This window comes from Ranitomeya imitator, chromosome 3, assembly GCF_032444005.1.
Source record: "Ranitomeya imitator isolate aRanImi1 chromosome 3, aRanImi1.pri, whole genome shotgun sequence".
Taxonomy (NCBI): Eukaryota; Metazoa; Chordata; class Amphibia; order Anura; family Dendrobatidae; genus Ranitomeya; species Ranitomeya imitator.
In genome coordinates, this window is record NC_091284.1 from 356183258 (window position 1) to 356202189 (window position 18932).

Below are 18932 nucleotides of genomic sequence, written 5' to 3' on the forward strand. Positions count from 1 at the left end.
TGACCAAATCCTGAAGCAATCCTGAACGTGAAAACATACCTTTAGAGAGCGTCAGTGCTAGAGGATGCAGGGCTTAGAGAGGGTCAGTGCTAGAGAGGGCTTAGAGAGGATCAGTGCTGGAGGATGCAGGGCTTAGAGAGGGTCAGTGCTGGAGGATGCAGGGCTTAGAGAGGGTCAGTGCTGGAGGATGCAGGGCTTAGAGAGGGTCAGTGCTGGAGGATGCAGGGCTTAGAGAGGGTCTGCTGGAGGATGCAGGGCTTAGAGAAGGTCAGTGCTGGAGGATGCAGGGCTTAGAGAGGGTCAGTGCTGGAGGATGCAGGGCTTAGAGAAGGTCAGTGCTGGAGGATGCAGGGCTTAAAGAGGGTCAGTTCTGGAGGATGCAGGGCTTAGAGAGGGTCAGTGTGTATATGGGCAAGTCATGTGTCTGTACTTTGAGTATGGAACGCCCCCGTGTAGGGCAATGGGGTACTCAGTACCGGGTCCTTCGGTTCTCAGTGGGGATGTCACGGTGGCTGACCCAGTCCGTGGCCTTAGGGGACGTCCGTTGAACATGAGGGAAAGGTCTTTAAAGAGATAATGTTCGTGACGCCAGCTGTGGTGTTCGGTCAGGGTGACCGACACTGCTTAGAGGACCGCTGGGGTGATGTTATTGCAGTTAGATGGTATACCTTCCCACAGGTGAAGTGTATCCCCAGGGCTTCCCAGAGTGTAGCTGGAGAATGGTGGATGTTGTAAGGCGTAGTGAATAATGAGGACACAAGGTTGCAGTCTCTTTACCTTTACTGAAGGCTTCAGCGTCCACAGTCCAGAGCACCAGATCACGGGGCAGGCAGAGTCCGGCCAGTCTGAAGGCAAATCCAGAGTCCTCTTATCCAGGTGGAAATCAGTAGCCTTCCTCTAGCGCCTGAGTGTTGTAGTACCTCCCTGCTGAGATCCTCAGTGAGGTCCTCACAACTATCGTAGGTGTTAAGTCTCTTTCTGTCTGTCTCCATGACGGATAGGACAAACCCGTATGACTGGTGGCCTGAGTCTTTTTATAGGGACTCTAGAGACGCCCCAGCCCCCACAAGTTGCCACGTGCCTCCTGGGTATATGGTCGGGCAGCCAACGTGGAATCAACTGTCCTGCCAGTCTCTGAAGTAATGCATAGAGATCCTTACTCCCTCGGTATGCTGGCTGCCGGCTTCTGCACTTCAGAAGGAAGCAGTTTGCTCCTGGCTGATCTCCCTCTGATATTCCTGTCCTGTGCTCTGCTTTCCGGCACTCTCTGCAATATGTTCGCATAGTGTCTTCCTTCAGGAGCTGCCGCACTTCAGGCTCCAGGACTCTGTCTTCCTGGCAGGAACTCACTCTGAACCCCTTTTCCCTCCAGATCAGGATCTTATCAAGGGGAGTTCACCGTAAACAGGCTTAGAGCCCCCCCCTGTTAAATCCACTACTCACGGACTGGGAAAAGAAAACAACAACACATCAGCAAAAGACATGTAAAATTTTTGAAATGCTAATAATCACGTTAATATATACTAAGCTTCCCTTTATGGGAGGTGAGAACAATTGAACGTTGCAAACAATAACATACAGTGGGGCAAAAAAGTATTTAGTCAGTCAGCAATAGTGCAAGTTCCACCACTTAAAAAGATGAGAGGCGTCTGTAATTTACATCATAGGTAGACCTCAACTATGGGAGACAAACTGAGAAAAAAAAATCCAGAAAATCACATTGTCTGTTTTTTTTATCATTTTATTTGCATATTATGGTGGAAAATAAGTATTTGGTCAGAAACAAACAATCAAGATTTATGGCTCTCACAGACCTGTAACTTCTTCTTTAAGAGTCTCCTCTTTCCTCCACTCATTACCTGTAGTAATGGCACCTGTTTAAACTTGTTGTCAGTATAAAAAGACACCTGTGCACACCCTCAAACAGTCTGACTCCAAACTCCACTATGGTGAAGACCAAAGAGCTGTCAAAGGACACCAGAAACAAAATTGTAGCCCTGCACCAGGCTGGGAAGACTGAATCTGCAATAGCCAACCAGCTTGGAGTGAAGAAATCAACAGTGGGAGCAATAATTAGAAAATGGAAGACATACAAGACCACTGATAATCTCCCTCGATCTGGGGCTACACGCAAAATCCCACCCCGTGGGGTCAGAATGATCACAAGAACGGTGAGCAAAAATCCCAGAACCACGCGGGGGGACCTAGTGAATGAACTGCAGAGAGCTGGGACCTATGTAACAAGGCCTACCATAAGTAACACACTACGCCACCATGGACTCAGATCCTGCAGTGCCAGATGTGTCCCACTGCTTAAGCCAGTACATGTCCGGGCCCGTCTGAAGTTTGCTAGAGAGCATTTGGATGATCCAGAGGAGTTTTGGGAGAATGTCCTATGGTCTGATGAAACCAAACTGGAACTGTTTGGTAGAAACACAACTTGTCGTGTTTGGAGGAAAAAGAATACTGAGTTGCATCCATCAAACACCATACCTACTGTAAAGCATGGTGGTGGAAACATCATGCTTTGGGGCTGTGTCTCTGCAAAGGGGCCAGGACGACTGATCCGGGTACATGAAAGAATGAATGGGGCCGTGTATCGTGAGATTTTGAGTGCAAACCTCCTTCCATCAGCAAGGGCATTGAAGATGAAACGTGGCTGGGTCTTTCAACATGACAATGATCCAAAGCACACTGCCAGAGCAACGAAGGAGTGGCTTCGTAAGAAGCATTTCAAGGTCCTAGAGTGGCCTAGCCAGTCTCCAGATCTCAACCCTATAGAAAACCTTTGGAGGGAGTTGAAAGTCCGTGTTGCCAAGCGAAAAGCCAAAAACATCACTGCTCTAGAGGAGATCTGCATGGAGGAATGGGCCAACATACCAACAACAGTGTGTGGCAACCTTGTGAAGACTTACAGAAAACGTTTGACCTCTGTCATTGCCAACAAAGGATATATTACAAAGTATTGAGATGAAATTTTGTTTCTGACCAAATACTTATTTTCCACCATAATATGCAAATAAAATGATAAAAAAACAGACAATGTGATTTTCTGGATTTTTTTTTCTCAGTTTGTCTCCCATAGTTGAGGTCTACCTATGATGTAAATTACAGACGCCTCTCATCTTTTTAAGTGGTGGAACTTGCACTATTGCTGACTGACTAAATACTTTTTTGCCCCACTGTATTTTCATTGTGCATGCGACTTTTAAAGGCAATATATACGTATTGTGTATATATATCTATATATGTATATATATGCACCTTATGTGTCTGTATATGTAGTGTGTGTGTATGTGTATATATATATATATATATATATATTTATATATACATATATACACTGTATGTGTGTGTATGTACTGTAATGCTGCAGAATCACGACCCCCCAGGCTGCCCACCCTTAATTTCTGTAACTTGCATTTTACTGCCCTGTGTTGCAGTTTTGTGGGAACAAAAGTCTATTTTAAAGGGACCTTTTCACCTGTGTTTGAGTGTTTCAACAAATGCCGCCACCTTTATCACCTCTGTGCTGCATTACACCGTATATTGACTCCTGACCCCCTGTTTACCCCTAAACAAAACATTTGAGTTGGTCCCACACTTTATTTAAGTGAGGCTGGTCGGGGTCATCTCTGTGGTCCATGCGCCTCCTTTCTGCTCCTAAGTGTTGTCCTTCGGCTCTGATAAATATGGATGACTTGGCATCCACATAGCACAACAAAATCTTACGCCTGCACAGTAGCATCGCCGTCCCGCGCAGGCGCACTTTCACCGGTGCTGGAATTACATCTTTTGCCACATAACCAATAATGTGCCGTGCTCCACCAGCAGAGCACAGTGGACGGTCAGCGATGCTACTGCACAGGCACAAGATTTTGTTGCACTAAGTAAATGATGCAGCACGAGTCATCCACACCAATGAGAGCTGGAGGACGGCGATTAGGAGCAGGGAGGAGGCGCACACACCAGATGGTTTTGGGGCTACACAGGGCTCAATATACACATTCGTTTAATGCAGTACAGAGCAGATAACATTGGTGACTTTTGTTGAGAGATTCAAAAACTGGTGACAGGTTCCCTTTAAATTTCTAAATAGCTTTAAACACTTGTTTTCTTTTCAATCTGCTTTTTTTTGTGGGGTAGGTGGGTGGTCCTATGCCTCCATCTACCTTTTTCTTAAAATGACGCATCCTTTTAAAATGCAGCAATTTTCACATAATTTACGTGTGAATTGGTTTTGTTCTCATAGCGATATACCTGCCCTATTGAGGGCAGAGAAAAGTACTGCAGTGCGCAGGTGACGGGAAAAGTCAGAGAACGCCCAGCACCTGCGCACTGCAGTACTTTGCTCTGCCCTCAACAGGGCAGACAAAGTATGCCTGCGCCAGAGCCGCAGCGTGAAGACCAGAAGAGGACGTCATCGTAAGAAGATGGGAGGCCCCGGACCGGACCGCGACACCCATTGGACCGGACCGCATCGGGACCGCGCCTGGGTGAGTATAATCTAACTTGTTTTTCTTATCTTTCAGGTTACATGGGGGGGCTTATCTACAGCATTACAGAATGCTGTACATAAGCCCCTGATGGTGGAGGCCGCAGCTTACAGGCCAAAAATGGGGTGACAGATTCCCTTTAAACTATCTAGAGAGCAAGATTACAGAAGTTACAAGATGTGGGCCTGTGTTCTTAAAAATGCCAGGGCTGAATTTCAGTCCCAGTCCGGCCCTGCTCATGATGCTGCCACTGTTACTAGCAAGATTTTAGCTATTTAGTTAGGCAGTTGTATATCAGTCAGATAGTGTAGATAGATAGTGTCCAGTGTGGCGGTAAAATTTACCTTCCGGAATTTTTTTTTTTGTGTTGCATTACTGAGGTTCTCAGACAAAGCCGGCAGGGCACATGTCCTACAAGTGTGTTGTGCACTGCTTCTATAGTGCTCCATTCATGAGTATAGCATTTTAAATAATATTATTTCAGTTGCTAAATGTGGAAAAGCCTGCTGTATCGCACATTGTAGCTAGTAAGATAGGAGGTTGCATATCAATCAGATAGTGTAGCTAGATACTGTCCAGTGTGGCTGTAAAATTTACCTTCCAGCCGTTTTTTTTCTTTTTTGGCCATACTGAGGTGCACAAACAAATCCAGCAGGGCACGCGTTGTGCACTGCTTCTATTGAGATCCATGCACAACTATAGCATTCTAATTCACATGTAGCTAGTGAAAAAATAATAAACAGCCTGCTGAATCCCACCTTGTAATTTAGTGCTGTGGTGAAATAAAACTGTCTGCAGACCTAAGGCACATAAAGAGAAGTTATAATTTTTTCTGTTGCTAAATGTGAAACAGCCTGCTGTATCCCACATAGTCATTTTGAGGCGGTGAAAGTAACCTGTCTGTAGATCTAAAGGTACCGTTACACTAAACTACTTACCAACGATCACGACCAGCGATACGACCTGGCCGTGATCGTTGGTAAGTCGTTGTGTGGTCACTGGGGAACTGTCACACAGACAGCTCTCTCCAGTGACCAACGATGCGGGGAACAACTTCGGCATCGTTGAAACTGTCTTCAACGTTGCCGAAGTCCCCGTGTATCCAGGGTAAACATCGGGTTACTAAGCGCAGGGCCGCGCTTAGTAACCCGATATTTACCCTAGTTACCATTGTAAAACATTTAAAAAAAAAAAAACAGTACATACTCACATTCTGATGTCTGTCATGTCCCCTGGCGTCCACAGGGTTAAAACTGCTTTCGGCAGGAGCGCTGCTAATGCACGCGCTGCTGCCAAGAGCTTTCCCTGCACTGTGTCAGCGCCGGCCGTAAAGCAGCGGTGACGTCACCGCTGTGCTTTGCTTTACGGCTGGCCGGCGCTGACACAGTGCAGGGAAAGCTCTCGGCAGCAGCGCGTGCATTAGCAGCGCTCCTGCAGAAAGCAGTTTTAACCCTGTGGACGCCGGGGGACGTGACAAACATTGGAATGTGAGTATGTACTGTTTGTTTTTTTTAACTTTTACAATGGTAACCAGGGTAAATATCGGGTTACTAAGCGCGGCCCTGCGCGTAGTAACCCGATATTTACCCTGGTTACCAGTGAGCACATCGCTGGATCGGCGTCACACACACCGATTCAGCGATGACAGCGGGTGATCAGCGACCAAAAAAAGGTCCTGATCATTCCCCACGACCAACGATCTCCCAGCAGGGGCCTGATCGTTGGTCGCTGTCACGCTTAATGATTTCGTTAACGATATCGTTGCTACGTCACAAAAAGCAACAATATCGTTAACGAAATCATTATGTGTGAAGTTACCTTAAGGCACATTAAAACAAAATTATGATTTTTCAGTTGCAAAAAGTTAGACAACCCGCTGTATCACACTTTGTCACTTGTTTGGCTTGAAATTAAGCTGTAGAGGCCTGATCCAGAGGCTACAAACACATTCTTCTGTTATTTCTGTCATACAGTAAGGGACCTGACTTGAAAAATAGTGTGTAGCTTCTAGTGTGTTATAGCCAGCACATATAGGGTGGGCGTTGACAACCTTTACTTCAGGGTTTAGCTTTTCTTTTCAATGGGTGTAGAAGAGCTTTTATTACTTCTCTCTCCCTCCTTCTCTCTCTGTCTCTCTTTGTTTCTAAGTGTGTGTGTGTGTGTGCAGCTATTCTTCTCAATGCTCTGCCCTGCCCCCAAGCCCAGGAAGGTTTATTGCGCTTGTGGCAACCCGAAGCTCCCTCAGCTGAAACTGGTCTGATTATCCTTCTCAAAGACATGCGGTTCTTTGTTCAGTTATAGTAAGATATTGGGCCACCGATTTGGGCTAGAAAAATAATAAGGATATATTGTGAATCTCCATTGACGCATCTATCAGCCACGGTAAGCGCGGGCTTCTAGTTCCAACAGGGACAGAGTATAGATTTCTCTGGAACTATGCATCCCATCAAGCCCAAATTTGGTCTCATTAGAACGCCAATGTTAATACAAGATGAACGCTGGGTGTGTTATGATTCTGACATATTCTGTAGTGGAGATACAGGCATTAGACAAACTTGTGTCAAATTTAGGAAGACTGAAGAGATTGGAGGGTCAGAGGAAACCAGCCCTGTTAGTGATGTCATGAGGCTGTGGTTATTTAAGTGACTCGACTTTACCCAACCTTCAGAGTCAGAGTCTGAGTTTTTTTGCCTGAGGAGCTGTACTATGCATTGTGATATTTGGGAGCACTGCCTATCAGCATGGTTTTGCCTGAAATGAACAGAGAACATGTGAGTATTACCTTTCTTCTTTAATCCATGTTATTTTTATAATTACCTTGTACATATTTTCAACTGTCTCATCTTGTAACATCCTTGTAATATTTTTCATAAACACTGCCTAATTTTAATGGAGTAAAATATTTAAAATACTAGATTAGTTCTTCCTGCTCTAAAACGTACCCTAAGTCTTCTGAAGGGAATTACGCTACTGTTTTGGGTAAGCTTTGGACCCGTTTAATCGAAGCTGGTGGCAGCATACCGTGTGCGGTGCCTTTGGGAGTCGTTGTAGCGACTGCAGTGTTGATAATAATTCTTCCTGCCTGAGCGGGAGTATTTATATCGCCCCGCTGCAGCGTGCCCAATAGCCAGTACATGGCAGGCAGCCTTTCTGGGGACTAATTACCCTAGGTGCAGTACCTAATCTGACCTGAGGGTATAGGGGTGCCAGAGAGCTGCAAGTTCAAGTGGAACTGTAAAGCGGGATATACATAAATCCCTGCAGTTCGTGGTATATTGAAGAGCAGTGGGATACCTAGAATAAGCCCCTGCTGTAAACTAAGAGGTCCATAGACTTGTGTGTTTTTTCATCACATTGTAGCAGTGGAGGGATAACTAAGATAAGCCCCCCTGCACATGTGATAGTCATCTGTTGGCCTAAAGTCACCCCGAACTGTGACGTGGGGGGTGACGGTCATGGGGTGAATCGTGACAGTCCCCCAAAAAATTCTTCTGTTATTAACATTCTAAAGTAAGGGACCAGAGTTTAAAAATAGTTTGTAGCATCTAGTGTGTTCTAGAGGCCTGATCCTTGGTCCAAAAAAATACTTCTGTTACTAACGTAAAAATGTATAATAATAATAATAATAAATAACGTCATACGGTAAGGGACCTATGTTTAAAAAGAGTTTGTAGCATCTAGTGTGTTATAGAGGCCTCATACATAAGCCTAAAAAAAATTCTTCTGTTAGTAAGGTCATACAGAAAGGGACCTACCTTTAAAAATAGTTTGTAGCATCTAGTGTGTTATAAATGCCTGGTACATAGGCCAGAAACAAATTCTCGTTATTTCTGTCATACAGTAAGGGACCTGACTTGAAAAATAGTTTATAGCATCTAGTGTGTTATAGAGGCCTGATCCTAGGTCCAAAGAAAAAATATTTTTTCTGTGACTAACACAATACAGCACGCCATATTTCAACTTTTAATTTACTGTCACTGAAATTCAATATTCAAAAAGGGCTCTAAAAGTGAACCTGGAAATTATAGGCCAGTAAGTCTAACCTCTATTGTTGGTAAAATATTGGATGGGTTTCTGAGGGATGTTATTCTGGATTATCTCAATGAGAATAACTGTTTAACTCCATATCTGCATGGGTTTATGAGAAATCGCTCCTGTCAAACCAATCTAATCAGTTTTTATGAAGAGGTAAGCTATAGGCTGGACCACGGTGAGTCATTGGACGTGGTATATCTCGATTTTTCCAAAGCGATTGATACCATGCCGCACAAGAGGTTGATACACAAAATGAGAATGCTTGGTCTGGGGGAAAATGTGTGTAAATGGGTTAGTAACTGGCTTAGTGATAGAAATCAGAGGGTGGTTATAAATGGTATAGTCTCTAACTGTGTCGCTGTGACCTGTGGGGTACCGCAGGGGTCGGTATTGGGACCTGTTCTCTTCAACATATTCATTAATTATTGATCTGGTAGAAGGTTTACACAGTAAAATATCGATATTTGCAGAAGATACAAAACTATGTAAAGCAGTTAATACAAGAGAAGATAGTATTCTGCTACAGATGGATCTGGATAAGTTGGAAACTTGGGCTGAAAGGTGGCAGATGAGGTTTAACAATGATAAATGTAAGGTTATACACATGGGAAGAAGGAATCAATATCACCATTACACACTGAACGGGAAACCACTGGGTAAATCTGACAGGGAGAAGGACTTGGGGATCCTAGTTAATGATAAACTTACCTGGAGCAGCCAGTGCCAAGCAGCAGCTGCCAAGGCAAGCAGGATCATGGGGTGCATTAAAAGAGGTCTGGATACACATGATGAGAGCATTATACTGCCTCTGTACAAATCCCTAGTTAGACCGCACATGGAGTACTGTGTCCAGTTTTGGGCACCGGTGCTCAGGAAGGATATAATGGAACTAGAGAGAGTACAAAGGAGGGCAACAAAATTAATAAAGGGGATGGGAGAACTACAATACCCAGATAGATTAGCGAAATTAGGATTATTTAGTCTAGAAAAAAGACGACTGAGGGGTGATCTAATAACCATGTATAAGTATATAAGGGGACAATACAAATATCTCACTGAGGATCTGTTTATACCAAGGAAGGTGACGGGCACAAGGGGGCATTCTTTGCGTCTGGAGGAGAAGGTTTTTCCACCAACATAGAAGAGGATTCTTTACTGTTAGGGCAGTGAGAATCTGGAATTGCTTGCCTGAGGAGGTGGTGATGGTCAACTCAGTCGAGGGGTTCAAGAGAGGCCTGGATGTCTTGCTGGAGCAGAACAATATTGTATCATACAATTATTATGTTCTGTAGAAGGACATAGATCTGGGGATTTATTATGATGGAATATAGGCTGAACTGGATGGACAAATGTCTTTTTTCGGCCTTACTAACTATGTTACTATGTTTAACTGTTTGCAGAGGTGGTGCAAAGATTAAAATCTAATTTTTGGTTGTTAATACTGTGATACTACCACACTATCTGAGCAACATGACTGCGAAAAAGTGAGGCCGTGGTGGAAGGGGAATTAGGCTTGGTGTTCAAGATGTACGTGTGGTAGGTGATAGTGTTGGTGAAAGCACTAGTGAAGCAACGTCACATCCTATGCAAAGACAGCTGACAACTTATGCTACTGGACAGACTACACCATTACCTTTCTTTGGCAGCCGCATAGCGGTGAGCCTTGTCGATTATGCCCAGAAAGAGCATGTACTTGAGTGGATGGCAAGTGCAGCTTCAAGTGGCCTCTTCTCTTCCTCCATCTCAACATCACATCCAGTACAGTCCACAGAGGTGGTACCCAAATTCCCCTTGCTTCCCCCCATGTACCAGCTATCCAAACGTTCAACTGACTGCACAGAACCACAGATGGGTGATTTTGAAGAGCTGTTCACACATTCTATGCCATGTTTATCAGAAGTGTACTCAAAACCTTTGCAGAGTCAAGATGAGGAAATCTGCACCGACGGCCAAAATTTTTTAGCTTGGATCTGGGGCAGGAAGAAGTATGGTCCCAACAGCAGCCTGAGCCTCGTCATCAGACTTTAACCCCTGGGGGAGGTGATCTTGATGAAACTCAAATATCTGAGGTTAATGCAGACTGTACTGTGCTGTCAGGGCAAGAAGAAGAGGAAAGTGACTCCAATTGCCAAGGATGTGATAACGCAGAGGATGATGATGAGATGTTAGATCCCAGCTAGCGTGAACATAGAGGCACACAGCTGAGTAGGTCATCTGAGGAGGAAGACGAGGAGGTTATGTTGCGCTGTCCATTGCAGACACAAAGTGATGCAGCCATGATGAGCGATGCATCCTCAACCACAACTGTGCCTCGGACCAGCAGCATCCATGGTATGAACCTTTACATGCGCAATCAACATACTTTAGTGTATGAATCCCACTGCGCAAAAATGTGGACCAGCGGACATCAACCACCATCAGCCACCCCCTCCTCTGTTACCATGCCAACTATTGAGACACAGGTCTTTGACTGTAGAATCTCGGGTTCTTTACCTGATCGAGTCACGCTGGCCGAGAGGCCACCTTCAGCTGTAACAGAAGTGGACATGCCTGCTGTTTTTGACAGATCTCAGAGAACGATCACATCACAAGTCTCTCAATCCACAGTAACATCTCCACCTGCATCTCTCTCACAGTCCAGCAGTTTGTCTAGTTCACCATACTCCACCCTCTCACAGCACTGCAGCCAGCCCACAGTTCCACAGTTGTAGTCACAGAAAAGATGGTTTCCTCCTACGCATGACAAAGCTAAGAGGTTGAACTCCACGATCTCCAATTTGTCTTGGAATCCTCAAGGTGTGCATTCCAAACCTCTACATTTAACACTTCCTCCACTGCTTCTGCCTCCACTATCACCTCCACCTGTACCCTCAACCTCTACCTTCATGAGACATGTGTTCCAACAGTGCATAACCAACCCCACCACCTCCGTACTGTGCAGCCAGGGCTTACTGCAATCAGGCAGTCTTAAAATTGATATGCCTTGGAGATTCCAGTCATACAGCTGAAGAGTTGTGTACAGCTCTCCAGGCTGAATTTGATCAACTGTTGTCTCCGCTGAAAGCGCATCAAGGGAAGGCCGTGTCCAATAATGGTGTGTACCTAGTGGTGGCCCTACAGCAAGGCAAGCTCACACACGTGCCTTGCATGGCTCACATCCTCAACCTGGTGGTGCAGCAGTTTCTCAGCCACTATCCTGGCCTGGGTGACCTGCTCCAGAAAGCACGTAAGCTGTGTGCTCATTTCCACCATTCACTCCCCTCTTCTCATCGACTTGCATCGATACAGAGGTCTTTGTCCATGCCAGTTAAAAGGTTGATATGCGATGTGCCGACACAGTGGAATTCCATTCTGCACATGTTGCAGCGACTATGGCAGCAGCAATAAGCCCTGACACAGTATGTCTATGTCTTGTTGCATAGCCTTGGTCAATGCAATACGGAGGGGGGCACATATCACGTTTTCAGAGTGGGCACAGATTAAGTACCACTGCACCCTTCTGCACAGTTTTGAAATGGTTACTAAGTTGGTTAGCACTGAGGACACCATCATCAGCATCACTATTCCTGTCATTCATATGCTGCAGCAGACTTTGAATAGCCTGCAGGAGGAGATGGTGAAGAAGAGGAGGATGAAGAAGAGGAGGAAGCAGAGGAGGCTGCAGAAAGGATAACATTGTCTTGAAGTTCAAGACTGCCGTCACACAGGCGGGTGCCAAGGGAGAGTGGAGTACTGTGATCGAGGGGGGCTGGTAATGATAACAAACTGTTATCAAAGGTGCAAGATACAAGGAACATCTGCAACATGATCCCTGTATAGTAATAATTAGGAATAATGCTGACTACTAGGTTGCCACTTTATTAGATCCACGTTACAAAACCAAATTTTGTCAGATGATTCCCGCCCTAGAAAGGGACCCGTGAATGCTGGAGTATCTAAATACACTTTTATACAACCTTTAGAGAGCTTTTCTCCAAGACAGCAGTGAACCACACAGTTTGCATCGCAGCTATAGACTTTCAACCTCCGGCTTGTCAATTCATCCATGCCAAAACATTACCAGCAGCAGCACCAGCAGCAGCAGTGGTGGAAGTAGAAGAAGCATTTTTTCTGAGTCCTTTGACACTTTTTTTAGAGCAACTCATGCACCAGCACAACAGAGTCCAAGTCTTGCACATGGTGAATGAATGGAAAGGATTGTGCAGGAGTATATAGCACTAAATATCAATACCATCAGGGAGAGTTTGGACCCTTTCACATTTTGGTCTTCCAAAATGGAGGAGTGGCCTGAACTCACCTCACATGCCTTGGAGGTTTTATGCCACTTCTGTGGTGTAAGGCCATCATTTCTTTATATGTGAACACACCTTGTAGGGTGTTCATCTGCTGGATTGGGTGCAGAGAAAGACCTGTTGGTCCCTATTAGACTATTTCTATTGTGGTGAAATTGATGCCACTTCTGTGGTGTCTGCCAATAATTTTTGGAAATGTGAACACTCCTGGTTAGGTCTCTTTCATGTGTGTTGCCTGTAGAAGTAGGCCTCCGAGACTGTCAGGCCTGCACTTCCTTGTACTCAACTACCCGTGTTACGATCCTTAAATTTTTCAGATAATGGTAGTCTAGAACACTGATAATTGTGCCACCTGAGTGGGGCTCAGCTTGAAAGCAGGTAGAGGTGTTGCAAATGTTATCAGGGCTCCCAGCAAAGGGGCCCTACACCGATCCCTCACCCACCTCGTCTAACTGTGACGTTCATTGGAAAGCTTCAAATGCTTTCCCAGACCCTGATACCTCATGCCTGTCTGATTGCTGCAGTTCCATGCTGCAATTTGTACTGTGGGTGAATTGAGGCTACTTTCCTGGTGTCTGTCCCTCATTTAATGCGTTTTTGCAGCATTTGGGTTCGTTCTGAGGTGATCTGCATGCGTTTGTTTTTGCCTCCCATTGACTATAATGGCGTTCGGTAATGTTCAGCGAATATTTGACAAATTAATCCGCGAATATTGCAAATTCGGTGAACGTAATCCGAATCAAATATTAAAATATTCGCTCATCTATACTCTTAACCTTTTAACGACCACCGGTACGCCTTTTAATAATGGCAGTTAAGGGCACTTATTCCTCAGAATCCCACAGCGTCGGAAAATCTCTGGGGTCTCAGCTACCGATTCGGGTTCTTTTTTACCGACTGCAGTGTTGCGGTCACCGTTATTCACGGAATAACGGCGACCGCAAAATAAAAAAAAGTCTGATTTCCTATTTATTTATTTCTCCTCTGATATCATATAGCACATCATAGGAGAGAGAAATGGGGTCACCCGAGCCCCCCAGTACCTCCAGTGTCCCCCCAGTCCCTCCGTCTGTGTGCCCCCGCCCTCGGCATCTTTTTCCAGGAAGAAAATGGCAGGCGCATGCCCAGTGAATCAATAGATGTTTCCTATTGATTCATTTTGATCACTGTGATAGTCTTTATCACAGTGATCAAAATTAAAAAAGTAAATCAAACCCCCTTTATCACCCCCTTAGGTAAAAACAATAAAGTAAAAAAAAGTATTTATTTCCATTTTTCCGTTAGGGTTGGTGTTAGAGCTAGGGTTAGGGTTGGGGCTAGGTTAGGGTTGAGGCTGGGGTTTGGGTTGGGGTTTGACCTAGGGTTAGGGTTGGGGCTAGGGTTAGAGTTAGGGTTGGGCTATGGTTACAGTTGGGGCTAGGGTTAGAGCTAGGATTGGGGCTGGGGTTTGGGTTAGGGTTGGGGTTTGACCTAGGGTTAGGGTTGGGGCTAGGGTTAGACCTAAGGTTAGGGTTGGGCTAGGGTTAGGGTTGGGGCTAGGGTTAGAGCTAGGGTTATGTTTAGGACTAGGGTTAGGGTTTAGGTAAGAGCTAGGCTTAGGGTTGGGGATAGGGTTGGGCTAGGGTTAGGGCTAGGGTTAGTGTTGGAGCTAGGGGTGGGGTTAGGGTTGTGTTGGAGTTAGGTTTGTATTGGAGTTAGGGTTGTGGTGTTGGGGGTAGGGTGGCGTGGTAAGGATTGTGGTTAGGGTTATGGTTAGAGTTGGGATTAGGGTTAGGGGTGTGTTGGGGTTAGGGTTGGGATTAGGGCTGTGTTAGGGTTGGAGTTAGAATTGGGGGTTTCCACTGTTTAGGTACATCAGGGGTCTCCAAAGCGACATGGCGCCGGCTGTTGATTCCAGCCAATTTTGCATTTAAAAATTTAAACGGTGCTCCTTCCATTCTGAGCCCTGCCATGCACCCAAACAGTGGCTTTCCCCCATATACGGGGTATCGGCAAACTCAGGAGAAGTTGCACAACAAATTTTGTGGTCCATTTTCTCCTGCTACCCTTGTGAAAATAAAAAGTTTGGTTTCAAAGTAATTTTTTTGTGAAAAAAGTAAAATGTTCATTTTTTCCTTCCACATTGCTTTAATCCTCGTGAATCATCTTAAGGGTTAAAAAACTTCTTGAATGCAGTTTTGCGCACCTTAAGGGGTGCAGTTTTTGGAATGGTGTCATTTTTGGGTATTTTCTCTTATATTGACCCCCCAAACTCACTTCAAATGTGAGGTGGTCCCTAAAAATATGTTATTGTAAATTTTGTTGGGAAAATGAGAAATTGCTGGTCAACTTTTAACCCTTATAAAGTTTTCACAAAACAAAAATTATGTTTCCAAAATTGTGCTGTTGTAAAGTAGACATGTTGAAAATGTTATTTATTAACTATTTTGTGCGGTATGACTTTGATTTAAGGGCACACAAATTAAAAGTTTGAAAAATGCAAACATTTCAAAATTTTTGCCAAATTTCCGTTTTTTCATAAATAAACGCTAGTCATACCAAATAAATTTTACCACTACCATGAAGTACAATATGTCATGAAAAAACATTCTCAAAAACAGTGGGATCCACTGAAGCGTTCCAGCTATAACCTCATGAAGTGACAAGTCAGAATTGTAAAAATTGGCTTGGTCATTAAGTACCAAATTAGCTCTGTCACTAAAAAAAGTCGTTAACCAGTCATCTCCACAGATACTTGAATAAGAAAATTGGCATAGTAATGCAGAGACATAGCAGTGAAGTAAATGCAGACAACTTGACATGCATGCCATTAGAAACCTTTATAAAAATAATTATCAAGAAATAAATGTGCTATAATTGCTGCTATTAGTGGAGACCAGCAATGACAGAAAAGAACAAAACAAAAAACTGAATTAAAGAAAGGAGAACTCAAAATTATGGCCCCGATTCTTCAAAACAAGTCTAGAATTCCATCTTAAATTTTTTGAAAAGCCAAATATGTTGCCAAAACTTAGAGTTGCGCAAAAATGTTGTGATGTTTGGAGTTTTCACTACAGTTTTTCTTAGTTCCTCCAAAAGTGATGTAGCTGGGGTGGAATTGGCGGGAGCGCTACACCTTGTTTAATTCATGATAAGTTGTACCTTTCCCATTGCCAGAAATTGTACTTACGGAGGCACACGCCACTTGTGAGATGCTCCAGATTCATGAAGAGGTATGCACCTCTTCATGAATCAGGAGCGTCTGACTCCATCAGCCTTCCTCTTCAAGACCAGCCAGTCTTGGTGATTCAGGGTTTATATGTATCAATATATGTGTTGTTTTAAATTTAAGGTGGAAAATACTCTTCCAAAAAAGTGACTCACATGCCCACAGTCAAATATTTCACTTCAGCATTATTTATTTACATAAAGCTGAGCTACTTTACACTGTAAAATCATTGATAGGTGAGGCTCTGTTTTTGAAAGAAATCAATCCAGTTTTCTAACCTTTGTAACTTTAAAGGTAAACACAATGGAAAATTGAATGTATGGCAGCAGTGACTTTTGGCCAACCCCCAACCCATTGGGGCACTGCAGTTAATTCATTTCTTACAGATTTTTACATCACTCTATTATCTCTCAGAAAACATTTGCCAGACTCACAGGCATAAGATTGCAATGATGTGTGGCCAAATTGTAAGTGATGTTAGTGAGTGGGGTCATCATTAGAAATCCAACCCTGCAAGATTTCTGTGTGACCCCAATCACTCTCATCACTTCCAGCAGTGGAATATTGCAATATTATATTTAGTTACTACAAGTGATTTACTTACCTTAAGATATGTGGCAATCATTTGCCCATCTAAGAAAACACAGTGTTGGTTCTGAATAAGTAGGCTGTAGAGCTCCAATTTTGATTTCTACATGCCATTTTTGGACACATGGAAAGGTATTGACCGAGTATTATTGACACGTAAATTTCCCATTTTCTTTTATATTTTGTCTTATTATCTGGATTTTATGCTGTTTATTTATTATATGTATGGTTTGTTTTTACCCTAGCATATAAAACATCCTTGCCCTGACTTTGAATTAGATACAGCTCTGTTATACATTTTTAAAAATAAAAATGACAAATACAAGTTTTCCTACTGATGAGAAAGAAATACATTCAATCACTTAAATGGAATTGACCTAGGTTGGTTTCACATTTATGTTTTTATCCAATGTCCTATAATTTGTGACATCCTTCTGATACATCAAATATATTTAAAGCATTAACCAAATATTCAAATAGCACATAAAAGATAAATGTGGTTACGAACAGGAGAAATAGTACAGTTCCCCCACACAATTTACAAATAAGGTTAGAGAGGCTGGAGTACTCATATACATGCAAAAACAGAAAAAGAGTAGCCATGAACCACCAAATAGAATAAAAGTCACAATTTTATTACAACATGTTAAACAAATACATAACAATTAACAAGAGGTCTTTTTAGGAGGAACAAGAAAGAGAGGTCCATTCATATGAAGAGTCATACATGGGAGTACAAATATCATACATCAGGCAACATGAAATAGACAACTACACAAAAGGCGAGTAACAATGTTATTGAGAGACTATGTGTCATCTCAGTATCATAGATTGTGCATAGATTCAATAGACTAATCAAAAAGAAGAAAACATAGAAGTGTCACAGACAACAGCCATATGTGCCAATAGAAAATAGATACAAGCCTACAGTGTAGTGCAAAACTTACCCATAGTATATGGAGTTAGGGATACCCCACACTGCCCCGAGGTGCATTTCGCTTTCTCGTGAGTATGTTCTCAAACAATGATCTCCTGATAGAGTATATATGCATGCCCCCACCTGTGAAGCCAATTAAGTGGCGCATGGTCAGAATGAGCCACACCACATTGGTAACACCGAGATCATTGTGACGGTATCGGGTACAATATGACCCTGTGATGTTAATGACATGCACACGACATGTCATAGATGGTTGGCACAGAATACCACGACGCTTAAACGCAATGAGTATGCGCACATCAATAGCCACTTTTATGATGTTCGGTCAGGCTGAGGTCATACAGACCATGGTGTTCTTTTGCAACTGGCCGAATAGCTACGGGCAAGGGATTTGTCTTCCACACCCCAGCCTGCTTTAGAAAAATGGGGTCCGTTTTCAGTGTGTGAACAGATTACCACAATGGACACCTCCTAGCTTCTCTGGTCTGCCACGCATTACACGGCTCCAATTCCAAGCATCACCATGAACGGGAAGCCACACCAGTCCATAAAACCAAAATCATCTTTAATAACAGTTTCACTTGAACACAAAGAACAGCAGAGATGCAGATACAGTGGGGCAAAAAAGTATTTAGTCAGTCAGCAATAGTGCAAGTTCCACCGCTTAAAAAGATGAGAGGCGTCTGTAATTTACATCATAGGTAGACCTCAACTATGGGAGACAAACTGAGAAAAAAAATCAAGAAAATCACATTGTCTGTTTTTTTAACATTTTATTTGCATATTACGGTGGAAAATAAGTATTTGGTCAGAAACAAAATTTCATCTCAATACTTTGTAATATATCCTTTGTTGGCAATGACAGAGGTCAAACGTTTTCTGTAAGTCTTCACAAGGTTGCCACACACTGTTGTTGGTATGTTGGCCCATTCCTCCATGCAGATCTCCTCTAGAGCAGTGATGTTTTTGGCTTTTCGCTTGGCAACACGGACTTTCAACTCCCTCCAAAGGTTTTCTATAGGGTTGAGATCTGGAGACTGGCTAGGCCACTCCAGGACCTTGAAATGCTTCTTACGAAGCCACTCCTTCGTTGCCCTGGCGGTGTGCTTTGGATCATTGTCATGTTGAAAGACCCAGCCACGTTTCATCTTCAATGCCCTTGCTGATGGAAGGAGGTTTGCACTCAAAATCTCATGATACATGGCCCCATTCATTCTTTCATGTACCCGGATCAGTCGTCCTGGCCCCTTTGCAGAGAAACAGCCCCAAAGCATGATGTTTCCACCACCATGCTTTACAGTAGGTATGGTGTTTGATGGATGCAACTCAGTATTCTTTTTCCTCCAAACACGACAAGTTGTGTTTCTACCAAA

The 18932-nt window shown here is 43.7% G+C and overlaps 1 protein-coding gene across 3 annotated transcripts in view; it reads left to right on the forward strand.

Annotated features, from left to right (window-relative positions):
• The window catches only part of COL8A2 (collagen type VIII alpha 2 chain), a 425675-nt gene that overhangs the window by 92577 nt on the left and 314166 nt on the right, over positions 1-18932 (forward strand). The gene's annotated exons all lie outside the window — the stretch shown is intronic.